The 17,155-nt window shown below is 43.4% G+C and overlaps 1 pseudogene; it reads left to right on the top strand.

Annotated features, from left to right (window-relative positions):
- Positions 1-17,155, top strand: part of Gapdh-ps98 (Glyceraldehyde-3-phosphate dehydrogenase, pseudogene 98) — a 43,997-nt pseudogene extending 26,842 nt beyond the window's left edge.

Here is a 17,155-nt window from a genome sequence, read left to right as displayed (position 1 = left end):
AGCTAGATTTCTATTTCCACGACTTTGGCCCAATTGACCGAAAGACTCCATGGGACTTGCGCTTTCTGTAACTGATGCTTTTAAATGCCTAAATGTCCGAAGTCAAAGCAAAGGGGTCAGGGCAACGTGGCAGTGAAAATAACAGTCAAATGGCCACTCCTCCAGTCACACTGTGGGGACAGAGAAAGCCAACCTGTGTTCTGCTTACCCTGTCGGTGCAGCGTGACTGCTTCAGTGACCACGCCGGCAAGATTCTTCTCCAGCAGACAGCAGTTAGGCGTCCCATACTTTAACTCAGGGGCGCCTCCATCTACCTGGAAATATTAGCAGATCCTACAGGTTGAGAGTTCCGTGCCACAAGACAGTTCCCACTTCAAACGCCAGTTGTAAACGCAGTGTACCTGTGTTTTCCGGTTCAACAGTTATAATATAGCAGGGCTCCCCTGACCCCCTGAAGGCTATAGAGGATACAGATGATGTTCAGATTGAAGTGAGGCAAACAAAAAGGCAAGGAAGGAGTGTGTGGGTCCCTCCACAGATTCAGCCGTCCAGAAGGTCTCCATTTCTGGTACATTAGGGATTTCTCAGGGGTTTTCTTACACACAGGTGATTGTCTATGTCAGTGGCTACTAGCGACCAACTCAACATTCACCCTCTCTCCAATCCAACAAGTATTGAAGTTGGAGTTGAATTTTCGACCCTTCCTTCCCCTACCCCTGCCTTGGTCTTTCCAGAGACCAGTGGTTATCCAGAAACTACTTTAGCAGTCTTCTTGTGAGCATCTAAAATACATTTAGCATTCAAGACTTTTTAAGACTTTTTCATTAATAATTTATTTATTGCTTGGCATCTGATCGAAATTTCCTCTTCTCCCAGTCCCTCCATCTCACTTCTTCTCCCCTCCCACAAGCCCCCTTTGCTTCTCAGAAAAAAGGAGGCCTCCCATAGATATCAACCAGCCTTGGCATAGCAAGTTGCAGTAGGACTAGGCACATCTTCTTCTACTGAGGCTAGACGAGGCATCCCAGTCTGGAGAAAGAGACCCAAAAGCTTGCAATAACATCAGAGCCTCTGCTCCTGCTTTAGGAGTCCCACAGGAAGACCCAACTGCGCAATTGTCACATATGTGTAGGGGGTTCTAGGTCCCACCCATGCATGTTCTCCGGTTGGTGGTTCAGTCTCTGTGAGCCCCTATGGGTCCAGGTTGGTTGATTCTGTAGGTTTTCTTATGGTGTCCTTGACCCCACTGGCTCCTTCAATCCTTCCTTCTCCATCTAATGTTTGGCTGTGGATCTCTACATCTGTTTCCATCAGCTTCTGGATAAAGCCTCTCAGAGAGTTGTGTTAGGCTCCTGTCTGCAAGTATGGCAGGGTTCACTCTCTTTCAAGTTAGGCCACTCAATTTCTGCTCCTCCTTTATCCCTATGCAGCTTGTAGGCAGGACAAATTTATGGACTGAAGTTTATGTGGCTAAGTTGGTGTCAAGAGCTGTGTACCAGGAGACTACAGAGGATGTGGTGATTCGGAAAAACTGGCCTCTGTAGGTCCATAGAAGCCAGCACTGTTAGGAGGTGTGGCCTTGTTGCAGGAGGCAACCACTGGGTGTGGGGTTTGAGGTTTCAGATGCTCAAGGCAGCTCCAGTGACTTCTCTCTCTTCCTGCCATCCACTGACTGAGATGTGTAACTCTCAGCTACCTCACCAGCCCCATGTCTACTTTCCCGTCACCAAGCTTTCTGCCATGGTGATAGTGGACTGTAAGCCAGCCCCAATTAATTGTTTTCCTTTGTAATGGTTGCCGTAGTCATGGTTTCTCTTCACAGCAATTGAAACCCTAAGACAGAGAAGACCAAGTAAATGTTTATCACATAGCAACACCAGGCACCTCCTTTATCTCAGTACCTCACTTACCACGAGACCATTTCTAACTTCATGAGATCTTTTCACTTTCATGAAATGGACAGAGCAGGGAATTCCTCTCTTCTGGTGGCCTCACCAGAGCTAGAAAATATTTCCAGTCCTTAAAATTGGCCTCAAGTTTGGATTGAGCTCACCTGTAGTGAGAGGCAAGCAGGACAGGTTCAAAGCCTCCAGTATTTGTTTGCTTTACTCTTCCTTTGTTATTGATATGAGAACCAGCAACCGGCCTCTCTGGGGAGTTTGAGAGACAAGTGAAACCAATTAAGCACAGACCTTACTAAAGAGTGGAGCCCTCCAGAAACTGCTACTTGAAACAGAGATACCCAACTGAACCCAGTTCAGATGAGCCAAGCTGCACCTAACCTACACGTCCATCATCTGAACAGATACTCAGTGTTGTAGACTCCTGGGATTCCTTTCTGCAGTGTTGTGATAATAGTTGACTCAAACGCTCTTCCTTTTGTGAGCAAATTAGATAATCCATGCCTAGGATGGAGCCTAAACAAAATATAATTTTAATTGCGCTTGAAACAAATATAGAGGATGTGGTGAAGTTCATAAATATGTCCCTTTTGGAGACTAACTTTTACTTGTTTTCTTTTTAATATTACCTTCTTCCAAACTACTTTGGGGAACTGCTTCTAGAAATTACTTTCTAAATCAATAGCACAAATTTTGGATTGTCAACCTAAATAACAATCAAAGAGATTCTCCAAAGAACTGTGATATTTATTTGGGAATAGAATAGCATTGTGTATACTGTGAGGAAATTCAAAATGAGGGAAGCAAAAGGAAGGTGTTAAAGGAAAATAAAACTTGACTATGCAGAAAACTTTGAAACAATAATCATTGGCCACAGGATACTAACACAGGTAGCCCCAGGTTGGACCATTAATACACAGATGTCCCTGCAGGCATGTTTCTTGTGCATGCCTGTTGTAGCATTATGTGACACTGTGATTCTGGCAGAGTTTTGAGAGATGGTTACTCTCAGGCCATCATGTATGAAAACCTTACCTTATGTTGATTCAGACAATTTTCACAGAATTGTTCTGGTAACAGGAAAAAAAATCTTCATTCTTTGAAAAGATTTTTCCTTTGATATTTTTATATCATTACAGATTATCTTTGTTTCTCAAGGATCAATAAGAATTATTCAAAATTTCATTCAATAGAAGAAACAGGTACCTCAAAAGACTTACAAAGTTAAAGTAAAATGAGTCACACTCAGACAGTCATTAACCCTGTTCTCCAATGCATGACTCACTGAAATATCTCAGAAGTTCTCTTCTGTAGCATGTTGGGCTTCTTAGTACAAAGTTTGAGGTCTGAAACTTGAAAATGAATGTTTGGCATCTATCTGAATCCAGACAGCTCTGGCCATGTGTCTTTTGCGTGTGTTTTATCTCTTTTGAGACAAATACAACATCCAAAATGTCATCCAGCAAATGACTATCCAAACATCTCTGTTTCCTCTAAAAGACTTGAGTGACAAGATAGTAGCAGAAACTTCCAAGAGTTAGAAGTATTAGGATTAGAAGGTAAGATCGAAAATATAACTTGATTATCTCAATGGATGACCCTCTAGATCTCCTGGCATAAGGGGTGTGTGTGTGTGTGTGTGTGTGTGAGAGAGAGAGAGAGAGAGAGAGAGAGAGACAGACAGACAGAGAGACAGAGAGACAGAGAGAGACAGAGACAGAGACAGAGAGAGAGAGACAGAGAGAGAGACAGAGAGAGAGAGAGAGAGAGAGAGAGAGAGAGAGAGAGAGAGATGAAATTTTGAGCCACAGGATTTGAGCCAATTCTCCATGAGTGTTGTAATGGAATCTTCATGTGGAGTCTCAGCCTGGGCTATCCAATCTTTCTCCTTTGGTGCGTCAGAAGCATTACTTTCATCGGACACAGTAATACAGCAGTCTCTAAAACACCAAACATCAACAACCCAAGAAGATGGGTGGGATCCAAGCACCATGATACCCATGTTTAGTGACTCCCAGAGTGTGGTACTATTTCCATACAGATTGTCACAAATTTCTTGCCCCCAATTCCAAGAAGCGCTACTAATCTTAAATGTGAATCTTAATCCAAAAAAGAAACAAGCTAGATTTCACAAAATTGCTTCATGTATCATCCAAGAACACAGCCATTTATAGAAACAAGCATGTTGTGTACCTTTTAAAATAACAAAGTTTCTCTTCAAGTCAAATTATTTCTAAATGTATCTTAATTTCGCAGATAGTTATTGTCTCAGTTAGGGTTTTATTGCTGTGAAGAGACACTATGACTATAGAAGCTATTATAAAGGAGAGCATTAGGGCTGGCTTACATTTCAGAACTTTAATCAGTCATCATTATGGCGGGAAGCATGACAGCACCCAGGCAGACATGGGGCTACGGAATTAGCTGAGAGAGTTCTACGTCTGGATCAGCAGGCAGCAGGAAAAGAGAGTGACACTGGGCCTGGCTTAAGCTTCTGAAATGTCAAAGCCCACCCCAGTGGTACACTTCCTCCAACAAAGCCACAGCTATTCCAACAAGGCCACACCTCCTAATAGTGCCCCTCCCTGTGAGTCTATGGAGCCATTATGAGTCAAACTGCCACAATTACAATTATTGAGTACCTTTAAATTTTTTTCTGTCATATTTGATCATGAGCATGTAACTATGCATACCTGATGATTGTAAAATAATCCAGAATTAAAGATGTCAAGTTTATTTACTCATTCTCTTATAGTTAGATATCTAGGTCTTGGCTTTTTTCAAAAGAAATGATGCTGACACAGAATCCCTAGGTATGTCAAATTTCTCTTTCTTGTTAGTTACTTGTGAAAGATGGCAGGCTGTAGGACTCTGAAACCAACAGCTGGAAACAGTTCTAAGGCATGACATTCTGTACCTGATTGCTAAGTGCACTGAAAATGTTCATGTCCCCAAACTGTGCTTTTGAAAGTTTCGGACTGAAGTGGCACAGAAGGCATTGTGCTAAATGGACAGAATACACTAAATGTCCTTGACAGTCTGGAAATAGTTTCTATTGTGAGGAACAGTACAACAGTTTTTCAGGCCATTTGTCAAAAGTGAGTCAGGAACAAATGGGCACAGCTAAAAAAAAAAAAAAAAAAAAAAAAAAAAAAAAAAAAAAAAAAAAAGATCTACAGCTAAGCTTCATGTCTACATCCAGAACCTGACTGGGGGACTCAGGGCATCACATCCTCAAGAGAAAATAACCCATCCAAGGCTGGGCTAACCTTCACATTTAGGAACACCTATGGTGAGTGGTGTCTTTGGACTCAGGAACATATATGACCCCTGATGAGGAAAATGATGTACCATATCCAAGAGCATAGTGATGGCTTTGGGGGTGGAAATGGAGCTCAGCTACCAGAGTGCTTGTCTGATGCTAATGAAATCGGTGTTTAATACCTAGCCCCGGTGGCATCCATCTGTGATCTGAGCACTCGGGAGGTAAAGGCAGGAGGATTGAAAGTTCAAAACCCTCCTGGGCTACATGCCAGCTTGTCAGAAGGAGAGAAAGAAGAAGGAAAAGGGGGTGGGGGAAGGGAGGGAGGGAGAGAATGTTTATTTGTTTGTTGGTTGGTTAGTTGGTTGGTTGGGTTGGTTGGTTGGGTTGCTTGGTTGGTTAGTTGGTTGGTTGGTTGGTTGGTTAGTTGGTTAGTTGATTGGTTAGTTGGCTGGTTAGTTGGTTAGTTGATTGGTTAGTTGGTTGGTTAGTTGTCTGGTTAGTTGGTTGGGTTGGTTGGTTGGTTGATTTGACTGATCTGGTTTTGGCCTGTATGCCCTTCTACAGGAGTGACCTTGAAATGGATGACTCTTATGCCCCACACTCCACACATGTCATCTGTAGAGACTTATAGAGCAGAAATAGTAGCTCCCTAAAGCTTCTTGGTTGGTGTGGACTCTACCACAAAAGGCTGGTTTTAAAGAGAGAAATGAGCAGAAATTCATTGCCAGATATATTCCATACAGAATAGGAGACCCTATGAGAGTGAAGGGTTCTTAGGTTTCCACTCATAATTGTCTCCAACGAAGCACAGTGCACTCACAGAGGAGCAGGACGGTACAGGAAATGGTCTTTGAGTCTCTGGCAGTGGCAGCTTCAGAGTCAGCTAACATCTGACAGACAAGGTTAGTTTACAAAGCTTGTCGAGTAGGCTTCCTTGGTGCCATCTGATAAAGAGTAAAGATGCCCTTAGCTGCTAAGCTTAGTTCTTGCCAGAAGAGAGTAAGGGCAGGTTACCACTTGTCCTTTTAAACCTATGTCCTCTCTCTGGCAGGGACAGGGATTGCTTTTCTGTCTCTGCTCAATAATCCTTCAGATTTGAGGGTGACATAGATAGCCTGTTCACACACAGGGCTAACCACACTTAGACATAGAATTTATTGAGATAATGTAGACAAGTTCTTAACCAGGCCAGTGTCCAGGTTGGACGTAGCCTGCAGTATTCATTGTAAAGGAAATGCAAACAAGAATGAAATTCTAGAGTTTTTTAAAGGACTTGGAACAAAGAAATAACTTGGTTGGTTGAGCACTTGTCACACAAGCGTGAGAACCTGAATTTGATCCCCAGAGCCCATGTAAGGAAGCCAGGCATAGGCCAGAGTAGATGCACACATCTTTACCCCAGCACTCAGGAGGCAGAAGCAGAGGTAGGTAGATCTCTGTGTGTTCCAAGACAGCAAGAACTACACTGTGAGACTATCTGGGAAAAAGGAGCTAGACACAGTGGTGAATGCTTGTAATCACCGAGTTGGGGAGACAAAAACAGGGTCACTTGGGCTTGCTAGCTGGCCGCCCCTGCCTACCTAATGAACTGTAGGTCACTGGCAGATGCTAATTTTAAAAGTAAGGAAGATGACACCTGAAAAAAGACATCCTTTAGAAAGATGACCTTTAGCCTACACACACACACACACACACACACACACACACACACACACACACACACACACGAAATAAAGAACTAATATAAACACTAGGGAATATCGTTACCAGCTTCGCTTGACCACTTTGCTACCCCCAGCCTCCCTGACCACATCACAAAGTGGCATCCAATAAGAATCCATCCCTTAGCTGGAGATCATTCTGAGCCTGTCCTGAACTCCACACTGACTTATGGCTTCTCATTAATACACTAATAAAAACACAAGTAATAGAATACTTAATGTTGATTTTTTTTCTTAGTCTTGATTATCTGCCAAGTGCTAGTATAGCAGAACCGTGCTCTGTACTGCAATCATACTATGCTTATTATAAACACAATTATTACAACTCAAATGGAGAAAGGATTCCTCCTGCCAGCAGGTATCACCCGGCCTCTTAATGAAGGAGGCTGCCTTGTTTAGAGGTCATTTACATAAAATATAAACCATAACATTCTCCTCCTCCTTCTCTACTGTTTCAAGTGTCTTCAAGTGTGGGGTAAAGACTGGGGCTCCCCCTGAGATGCCGAGGCCAGGAGCTACACCCTAGTGGTGAAGTAAGGAAAACTAACAGCCTGGGTCAGAGGAGAGAAACAAAGGGCTCTCTTTTCTTAATCTGCCAGCTGACTGAGGCAGATACTTACAGCCAACCATTGAACTGAGGTCAGGGACCCCAACGGGAGAGTTAGGGGAAAGATTGAAGGAGCTGAAGGGGATGGCAACCCCACAGGAAGACAGTGTCAACTAACCAGACCTCTCAGAGATCCCAGAGCTAAGCCACCAACCAAGAGAATACAAGGGCTAGTCAGAGGTCCCCAGCACATATTTCCCAAAGGACTGTCATGTCTGGCCTCAGTAGAAGAGGATGTGCCTAATCCTATAGAGATTTTATACCCCAGGGAAAGGGGATGCTGGGGGTGAGTACCCCCTAAGAGACGAAAAGGGGAATGGGGTGAAGAACTCTGGGAGGGGGAGAGAAGACAATATTTGGGATGTAAATAAATAAAATAATTAATTTTTTTTTAAAATAGTGTCTCTTTCAGTCACAGCCTGTCTTTATCTTAACAAGTAGAAGAGGCCACAATATTTATCTGGAACATGATCTTATTTAGGGTAAAGAAGTAGGAAAACTTCCGCTCTTGATCACAGCTATTTTAAATATGAAGAAACAGTTAAGGAGGTTCTATGGTATGCTTACTTTGGTTTTCTTTGTTTTTGATTTTTATTTATTGTATGTAGGTGAGTAGCTGTCTTCAGACACACCAGAAGAGGGCATCAGATCCTATTACAGATGACTGTGAGCCACCATGTGACTGCTGGGAATTGAACTCAGGTCCTCTGGAAGAGTAATCAGTGCTCCTAACCGCTGAGCCATCTTCCCAGCCTTTGTGATATGCTTACTTGAGGCCAGGTAAACAGCAGAATCAAAATTTAAGCCAAGAGCTCCCTGACTTTTGTTACACTCTCTTCCCTGCACTCCTGACTCCTGCCCCCGCTCCCCACCCACCTCGCCCACAGTACAACCTTCTTCCTCAGTTATCCAGGGACTACCTATCCCTGCTGCTGCTTAACTTCTACAGCCTCAAGAGAACAGATCCCCTTTCCCAACCAAGCAGATACAGTCCTTTGACTGTGTCCGGGGCAAATGCAAATGAATATGCAAATGAACATGCAAATGATATGAATCCTTGCTGGATCTCCATTAATCCAGCCACACTTTCCACAGACATTTGCTAAAATTAGGCACAAGTGCATTTCCCTTCAAGTTGAGTCATAGTGAGATTCAAGAGAATTTCTAAGTATATGAAAATAATACATTCAAATCAGTTATTAACCTAGGCTTGAGGTGTTTGGGGTACGTCCTTTAGCCTCCCGAGATTGCTACCAGGGGAAAACATGACCTTTCCAAAAACAGTCTGGAATGGCATTGGAATGGCATTGTGAAGAAGGAAATGTTAAGCTGGCTTGACCCTGATGGCATTTCTTTGGATCAAGTTTAATGAATTCTTTCTTAAAATAATTTTTTCTATTATGAAAGTAGTCCGTGTTCACTGCAGAATAATTGTAAAATAAAGAAAACTCCTAACTTAGTGAGAACCATTATTAATATTTTGGTATTTTCTACATGCAGTCTCTTTGCTTCATACATTTTTTTTACAGCTTTTGAACCCACAGCATATAAAAACTTATACAGAATGATTATTAACAAGAGCTCCTCTTTCACAAGTTACAAGTATAAATTGCAAAAAACAAAAAAAAGAAGAAAAGAAAAAGAAAAAAGAAACCAGAGACCTGAAAATTAAAATTACCCAGAACATCGGCACTCAGAGAAAATTCATGGCAAACATCTTAAAATTTACCCCCAGAAGCCTTCTTGCTATATATTTTTACGATTGAGATCAAACTATAAACTAAATTTTAAATGAGAGTCAACGCTGAAACACTGGAGTTCTATGTGGAAGATGCTTCAAAGAAAGACCCTGTGCCTGGTGAGCTGGCAACCAAGGTCATTAATATGAATTTTGAAGAAGCAGAAGATCATAGCTCAAGCTCTTCAGCGAAGAAAATGACTAATATATTGCTCTTTGCAAAATATGGAAGGAAAAATAATTCTTCTGTTTAGCCACTGTTTCCAGCACGGTATCCCCTGCCTATAAATACTTTTGATATGGTTCCCATTAATTTATTTATTTGTTTGCTTTACATCCTGATCATATCACCCCTCTCCTTTCAGTCCCACACTCACACAGCCCCTCCCCCATCCCTCCTCCCTTCTCCTCTGAGAAGAGTAAGGCCCCACCTGGGTACCAACCCACCCTGGCACCTCAAGTCACTATAGGCTTAGGTACAGCCTCTCCCAATGAGGCCTGACAAGGCAGCCCAGGTAGGGGAACAGGATCCACAGGCAGGCAACAGACAGAGAAAACCCCTACTCCAGTTGTTGAGGAAACCACACGAAGACCAAGCTGCACATCCGATACATATGCGTGGTGGCGGAGAATGGGAGAGGAGATTGCAGGGTAGAAGAACGGGGGCTTGGTCCAGTCTATGTTCTTTGGTTGATGGGTTAGTCTCTGGGAGACCCCCAAGGATCCAGGTTTGTTGACCCTGTTGGTCTTCCTATGGAGTCCCTATCCCCTCCAGGTTCCTCAATCCTTCCCCTAACTCTTCCACAAGACTTCCCCAGCTCCGTCTAACATTTGCCTTGAGTCTCTGCATCTGTTTTATTCAGCTGCTGGGTGGAGACTCTCAGAGGATCGTTATGCTAGACTCCTGTCCCCAAACATAACAGAGTATATCATTAATAGTGTCAGAGATTGGTTCTTACCCATGGGATGGGTCTCAATCGGGCCAGTCTTTGGTTGGCCACTCCCTCAGTCACTTCGGGCTCTGTATCTCCCACTGTTAGGAGTCTCAGCCAGAGTCACCCTCATAGGCTCCCTCGAGCCTCCCCCATTCCAGGTGTCTGGCACTTCCTAGAGATGCCCCACCCACCCACTGCTGATTTCCATTCACTCTGAGGGCTTCTCTCCCCCGGCTAGTTTTGTCCTTCTTAGTATTGCAGAATAACAGCAGTTGTTGTTTCCAGTGGTTTTCAGGCAGGGTGACAGCGTCCTTCCAAATTACGGTGAGATGAATGTGCCAAAAAGAAAACAAACCCATTGCAGGCTACTGGAAGAAGAGCTAAGGCAAGAGATGAGGAGTGAAGGCCCACTTCCTCCCTTCCCAGCGTGCCTCTTCACGGACATGCCCAGAGAGCTCTGCTGCCTCCGTCTGTAGAGGACATTATTCCTTGTGAATCTTCTTCCAAGTTCAGTGTTCCCACAGCCTTCTAGGGTCTAGCTCCTTCTACAAATACACCCTCTGTTTTTAATTGGGGTACATGACCATTATAGATGGATGAAGCAGCCGCTCACACTGTGAAACTCTACGGAAGTGGGACTGAAATTCTGGCCCAAGAATCCTTAGAGATACGCCACTCTGCAGTTAACTTATGATTAAGTAAATTCAAAAGGAAGCCTTGCCACACCACGTACCCTACAGGGTCAGCCCATTATAACTGTAATGCATATTCAGAATAGTCTGGGATTTAAAGTAGAGCCCAAGAGTTTTTAAGCTTCTTTCTTGCCTCCTTCAAATATTAAAGGATATCCACAGAAACTCATTAAAACTCCCAGGAGTGCCTGTCTCTACTCCCCAAACATCCCTCCCACTCTCTTAATATCTACCATCACTAACAGCCGGATGCCCCAGTGGCCTCTTTCTTCTTGGGTCTCAAGAAACAAGCTGTTCGCACCCCACTCTCCCACTAGAAGCTCAGGGAGTTGACATTCTTTTGGCTTGGTTTTTTTTTTTTCCCTCACAAGATACTTAGGTGTGCAATTCTTAATTGGGAAGAAGAAAAGAGTAGGCGAAGGAAAGCTGTGACTTTCATCCTATCATGTGATAAGGTATGGGATCCGGTACTCTCAGGAGAATGAGATGTTAGCAGAACATGAGGATTTGGAAATTCATATGGGCTGAGAGCCCAGAGCATCACTACTTCAGAACGTGGTAGGGTAAGATGCGTCCTTCCAAATGAATTCCAATGAATTCCCACCTTTGCAGAAGGGTCTAGACTAGGGGCATTGGAGAGCAAGCTCGTTTCACAGAGAAATCCAAGGACGTGTAATCACCTTGGAGACAAGTACTTCTAGCCCCCTCAGTGTTCCCACACCTCTACCTCAACTGCCCCAGCCACTACCATCAGCATCACCTGCATCATGGCCAGAGTGTAGGTTACTTACTGAAATTATTTAAAACGTGAAAATATAAGGCACAAAATGAGTTGCTAGTATATCAACATACTGCTGTGTGTTTTAGGGTCATTTATAACTTTCGTTTCACATGGTTGAAATCATAAAAGGTATTCCCTCTCTCCCACCATCGTCACTGGGCAAGACCAGTTCTCTGCCCTCAGAAGCTACTGTGTTTCAAACATTGTTACAGTAAAAGAAACAAAGCAATATAGACATAGTCAAGGTCTCCTTTTCCCCATTCTCCTTCCATGATCCCTCCAGGCAACCATGGATTTGATGCATGTGTCCAAGGCTTTTAGAGCCTTTCCCTACATATGCATGTATTTATGAGCAAAGAGAGCATTACACCACGTGCTTTCTATACTTTGCATCAACAGAATCTACCTTCTAGTGCTGGGCTGTGCTGCCAGCTCATTCCTTCTAACTGGTATATGGTGTTCTATTGTCTGACTATATTATATCTCATTCATCCATTTGGCTCTTGATGGAAATTCTTCCTGCTCAACAACAGCAACAAGGCTAAATCATTGGCGGTTTCCAAGTTAAAATAACCTGGGCCCCATCTCTACCAGATGATTCCAGACTTTTAAAACAATAGAGTCAAAGCCACCTAGAGTACTCTGTGAAAGTTGATACACTAATTCTAAAGTTCATAGGGAGGAGAAAACAGATAGAAGGTGGCAAAAACTTCCTGGGAAGAAACTCACAAAGAAACATTCTTGCCATTCTATAATCTGCATTTGCTCTTTTTTATTTTTTCCACTTTGATGATCCCTAATGGGAGAGGAAGAATGAGCTTGAAGGGTTTGAGAGGGAGAAGATGGCTGTGTGTGCTTTGAGGGGACTCTGAAAGTGCAGCGAGTCCAGGTAGTCTAGCCAATGGTGAGCCTCGGGTTCAGTGATCAACCTCGCCCCAGAAAAATACGGTGGAGAGCAACTGAAGAAGACACATGGCCAGTGGTCTCCACACATGCATGCACATGCTAATGAGCAAAGACAAAGACAGCCTCTCTCTTGCTAGACATTAGCAAGAAGTTGTAAGGTTCCGGTAGCCAGCTTGGGATCCAGGCTGAAGTTGTACCAACAATGATGGGAAATGGAGCAAAGACTCGGAGAGAAAAATAACAAGTCTGATTCCTTGTTCAGTTTCACCCTAAACCAATTATCCAGGCCAGCTTGGGGTTGGCTCTCTGATAATTGCACTCCAAAGATTCTTAGCTGGTTCCTTTTCTCTCTGGAACTTTCCAGCACAAAGCTTAGATCACAGTCCGTACCAGCAGAGCTAACAGTTGACTTATGTGGCACCTAATGTATGCTAGGCACTGTTGTAAGCACTTCATTCATTTGGAGTTTTATTAAGTAGCACTATAGCCCTGTGAGCTACTTGGTGAGGAGGAGAGTTATGAGCTCATTTGTAAAATGGGAGAAGTAAAGTACTTTGGTTAAGTACGGTTGTCAAAGCTAACAGATGGCACAGCCTTGACTCAAATCCAATTGGACCCTCTCACTCCAGACTCTTGGCTCTTATGACGTTGGCTAGCAGTCCATCCTGGCTGTCCTGGGTCCCCTCATTAAGGAAATCCAGCACCACGTTGAAGTAAGGAGACTGGGAGTGGGCCATGAATAGGAAATACTCAAATGTTCATTTTCTGTCGTTTTTTAGGAGCCTGCAAGTACACATGTCAGTTTTCATGACTCCAAAATGCCAGTTGAAGATCTCTCTCTCTCTCTCTCTCTCTCTCTCTCTCTCTCTCTCTCTCTCTCTCCCTCCCTCCCTCCCTCCCTCCCCCCCCTCTCTCTCTCATATGCCACTGATGAAATGTCTTTTGCCAGGTCATTGCTCAGTTGCTGACAGCTGTTGTCTAGGCTAGGTCAATATTTTCATAATCCTGTGTGTCAAGATCACTGAAGAATAAATGCTGGGGGTTTTCTCCATGTTCTAGCTCCTACTTTTATGTTAGAAACAAAGTCTAGAGTTTATATCCCTGCTGCCATATGTACAAAACACTAGAAGTATAATGTGTGATTTATTGATATAACTATGGCAGTCTTCTGGGCCAATGTACAGCCACCCACTCTCCACCTTCCCTTGCTGACGTGGCTGTGGAAACTCTGGCCAATGACACTTAGGTTTTCGTCTTTATCCCTCTGACAAATACTCCTTATCTCTCATTTTGAAAACTCCCTTTTCCATGGCATTCGTGATGTTCCTGGAGATGGCTCAGTGGTTAAGAGCACTGTCTAACTGAAGGAACACCCATTCAGAGTCTGCCCCACATGTGGCCCATACATATATAGCCACCCAATTAGACAAGATGGATGAAGCAAAGAAGTGCAGACCGACAGGAGCCGGATGTAGATCGCTCCTAAGAGACACAGCCAGAATACAGCAAACACAGAGGCGAATGCCAGCAGCAAACCACTGAACTGAGAATAGGACCCCCGTTGAAGGAATCAGAGAAAGAACTGGAAGAGCTTGAAGGGGCTCGAGACCCCATATGTACAACAATGCCAAGCAACCAGAGCTTCCAGGGACTAAGCCACTACCTAAAGACTATACATGGACTGACCCTGGACTCTGACCCCATAGGTAGCAATGAATATCCTAGTAAGAGCACCAGTGGAAGTGGAAGCCCTGGGTCCTGCTAAGACTGAACCCCCAGTGAACTAGACTGGTGGGGGGAGGGCGGCAATGGGGGGAGGGTTGGGAGGGGAACACCCATAAGGAAGGGGAGGGGGGAGGGGGATGTTTGCCCGGATACCGGGAAAGGGAATAACACTTGAAATGTATATAAGAAATACTCAAGTTAATAAAAAAAAAATATAGAAATAAAAAAAAAAAGAGCACTGTCTACTCTTCCAGAGGTCCTGAGTTCAACTCCCAGCAACCACATGGTGGCTCACAACCATCTGTAATGGGATCTGGTGCCATCTTTTGGCCTGCAGACATACATGCAGGCAGGATGCAGTATACATAATAAATGAATAAATCTCTTTAAACAATTAAAAAATAAACAAATTAGTGATGTTGCATTTAGTGTGACTAAATAGAAGCATCGTTTCCTTTATTACCTCATATACTCCTCTACTGTTTTTGTTTTTGTTTTGTTTTTTTATTTTTTCTTGGCTACTTCGACCATGGAAAGGACAAAATAGGCAAAAGAAAAAGAAAGAAAAATGAAGGCAGTTTCCCTGAGTTTAAAGATCAGTTAGTGGAAGGTCATCATTTTATGACAGGTGAATATAGGGTGAGAAGCTTGATTATGGACATTATCAAAGCAGAACTATATGCATATACATATATGTATATATGCACATATATAAGTATATACATGTATGTGTATATATGCATATGTGTATGTATATACATATATGTATATATGCATATGTATATGTATACATATATATATATATATATGCTTTTTGAGGTAGTGATTCTCTGTGCAACCCTGCCTATCCTAGAACTCACTCTGCAGACCAGGCTGGCCTCAAACTCAGAGATCCGCCTACTTCTGCCTCCCAAAAGCTGGGATTAAAGGCCTGTGCCACCACCACACCCAGATGAGATTGTCAGGATTCTTGCCCTTAGAGTTCTCTGTCTGAACAACCACTCAGTAAGAGGGGATGCTACTGCTAATGATCAGGTTCAAATGGTAACTGCTCCAACAATGTGGAGCCCACCTCCTCCACTGTTACTAAGTCTGTAAATCGGCATACAAGCTTCCCGAAACATCAAAAAAAGAATAACTGTCTGGCCCAGCGGTCCCACTCCTGTAGATGCAGCTGAGAAATCAGAGTTTCCATGCACTAGAGACGCTGGGGTGCCCATGCATGTTGCATCAACACCCACAATATCCAAGTTAGAGGAGGAACCGGGTGCCAATAAATAACGGGTGCATAATAAATGTAGTATAGCACCATAGATGGAAATAGAGGCGGTTATGGTAAATAAATATGAGGGCTCATTCAGCCATGAAGAAGAATGGAATTGCCATCCACAGAGAAATGGATGGAAACAGAGAGCATGATGGGACGTGGACCAAGCCAGACACAAAAGGACAAATACCATCTAATTTTACCACACCCAGATTTTTTAAAAAAAAAATAATTTATTTTTTATTACATGTGCACTGGTGTTTTTCTGCATCTATGACTGCGTGAGAGTGTCAGATCCTCTGGAACTGGAGTTATGGACAGCTATGAGCCACCATGTGGTTGCTGGGATTTGAATTCAGCACCTCTGGAAGAGCAGCCAATGCTCTCAACCACTGAGCCATCTCTCCAGGCCCAAACCTAGATTTCTTTTAACAAAGAGACAGACACAAAGGTAGAAGAGGAGCCATTAGAGGGCAACAGGAAGACAGAGGAAGGACAAAGAAGGACAATAATAGGGTGACTATGACCAAAACACATCAAGGCTGTGTATGAGATCTCAAAATTAGGCCTATTATCTCATAAATTTATCATATTAATAAAAGTTCTTATGATTCAAATTTATCTAAGACAAAAATAACTCCGGTGCCTACAAGAGATATTAGGTAAACAATATCATTTCTCCAAGTTTTATTTCTCTTTGACTTCCTGATCAAATTTAATTACGCATTAAGCGAGAACTATTTTTTAAACCACCGTGCCGAATGAAAAGGCTATTCAGAAACTTTAACTAACTTACAAAGAAGTCTTCTTAAAGCCCAATGCTTTCACGGATAAATCAAGAGATTAGCGTGGGCGCCGATCCGTTATCCCTCCAAAGGCCGGTGCAGCTGGAAGGAAATGTTCAAGAACATGTACACGTCAGAGACGATCTTACACCACGAATGACTGATGGCTAACAGAGATTTTAGATCTTTCCAAACGATAAATCTTATTTTTTTAAAAGCTTCAGTGGCTAATACAAAGACAATTACAGTCTGGTCCTCACCCTGTAGAAAGTCGGCCTTCCCCGGACCAGCCGCAGATGTATCAGCCCGGTGCCTCTCACTGATTTTCTTGACATAGTCTCACGAGTCATTACGCACCCTTCACAGTGCAAGCCTCGGAGAAAGAGGCTTTGTTTTGTTTTATGCAAAGCCTTTGACTCCTGTAATGTGCGGGTTCACACCTTTGGCGTCAGATGAATGGCAAGCGCTCGCCGTCAGAGGCTGTAACACATTCTGATAGGAAGTTTTACATCCGGTCCTGTTTTCCGAAGGCTGCTAAAATCATTAGACATATGACATTGGTGGATCGGTGGGGCCGTACGTCTCAGCTCTGTTTACTTAATTTTGGAAGCGGCTGGAAACGTGCCTTTAATGCGAAAGTCGAATCGCTGGCGTTCAGACTTCTCGTACTCGGAACAAAATTATCAGCTTCGGAAACGGAACGAGGTCTCGCTCCATCGTCATCGTCCTCCATTTTCTTGACATGTTCACCCCCGTCTATCGGCGAACCAAATGTGATGTCAGGATCGGCCCCAAAACGCCGTCCGTAATTGCAAAGCTAACACCTGTATGA

This window comes from Rattus norvegicus, chromosome 7 (assembly GCF_021556685.1).
Source record: "Rattus norvegicus strain SHRSP/BbbUtx chromosome 7, alternate assembly SHRSP_T2T, whole genome shotgun sequence".
NCBI lineage: Eukaryota > Metazoa > Chordata > Mammalia > Rodentia > Muridae > Rattus > Rattus norvegicus.
Note: the sequence above shows the minus strand (reverse complement) of the source record. Positions and strands in the feature narration are given on the sequence as shown.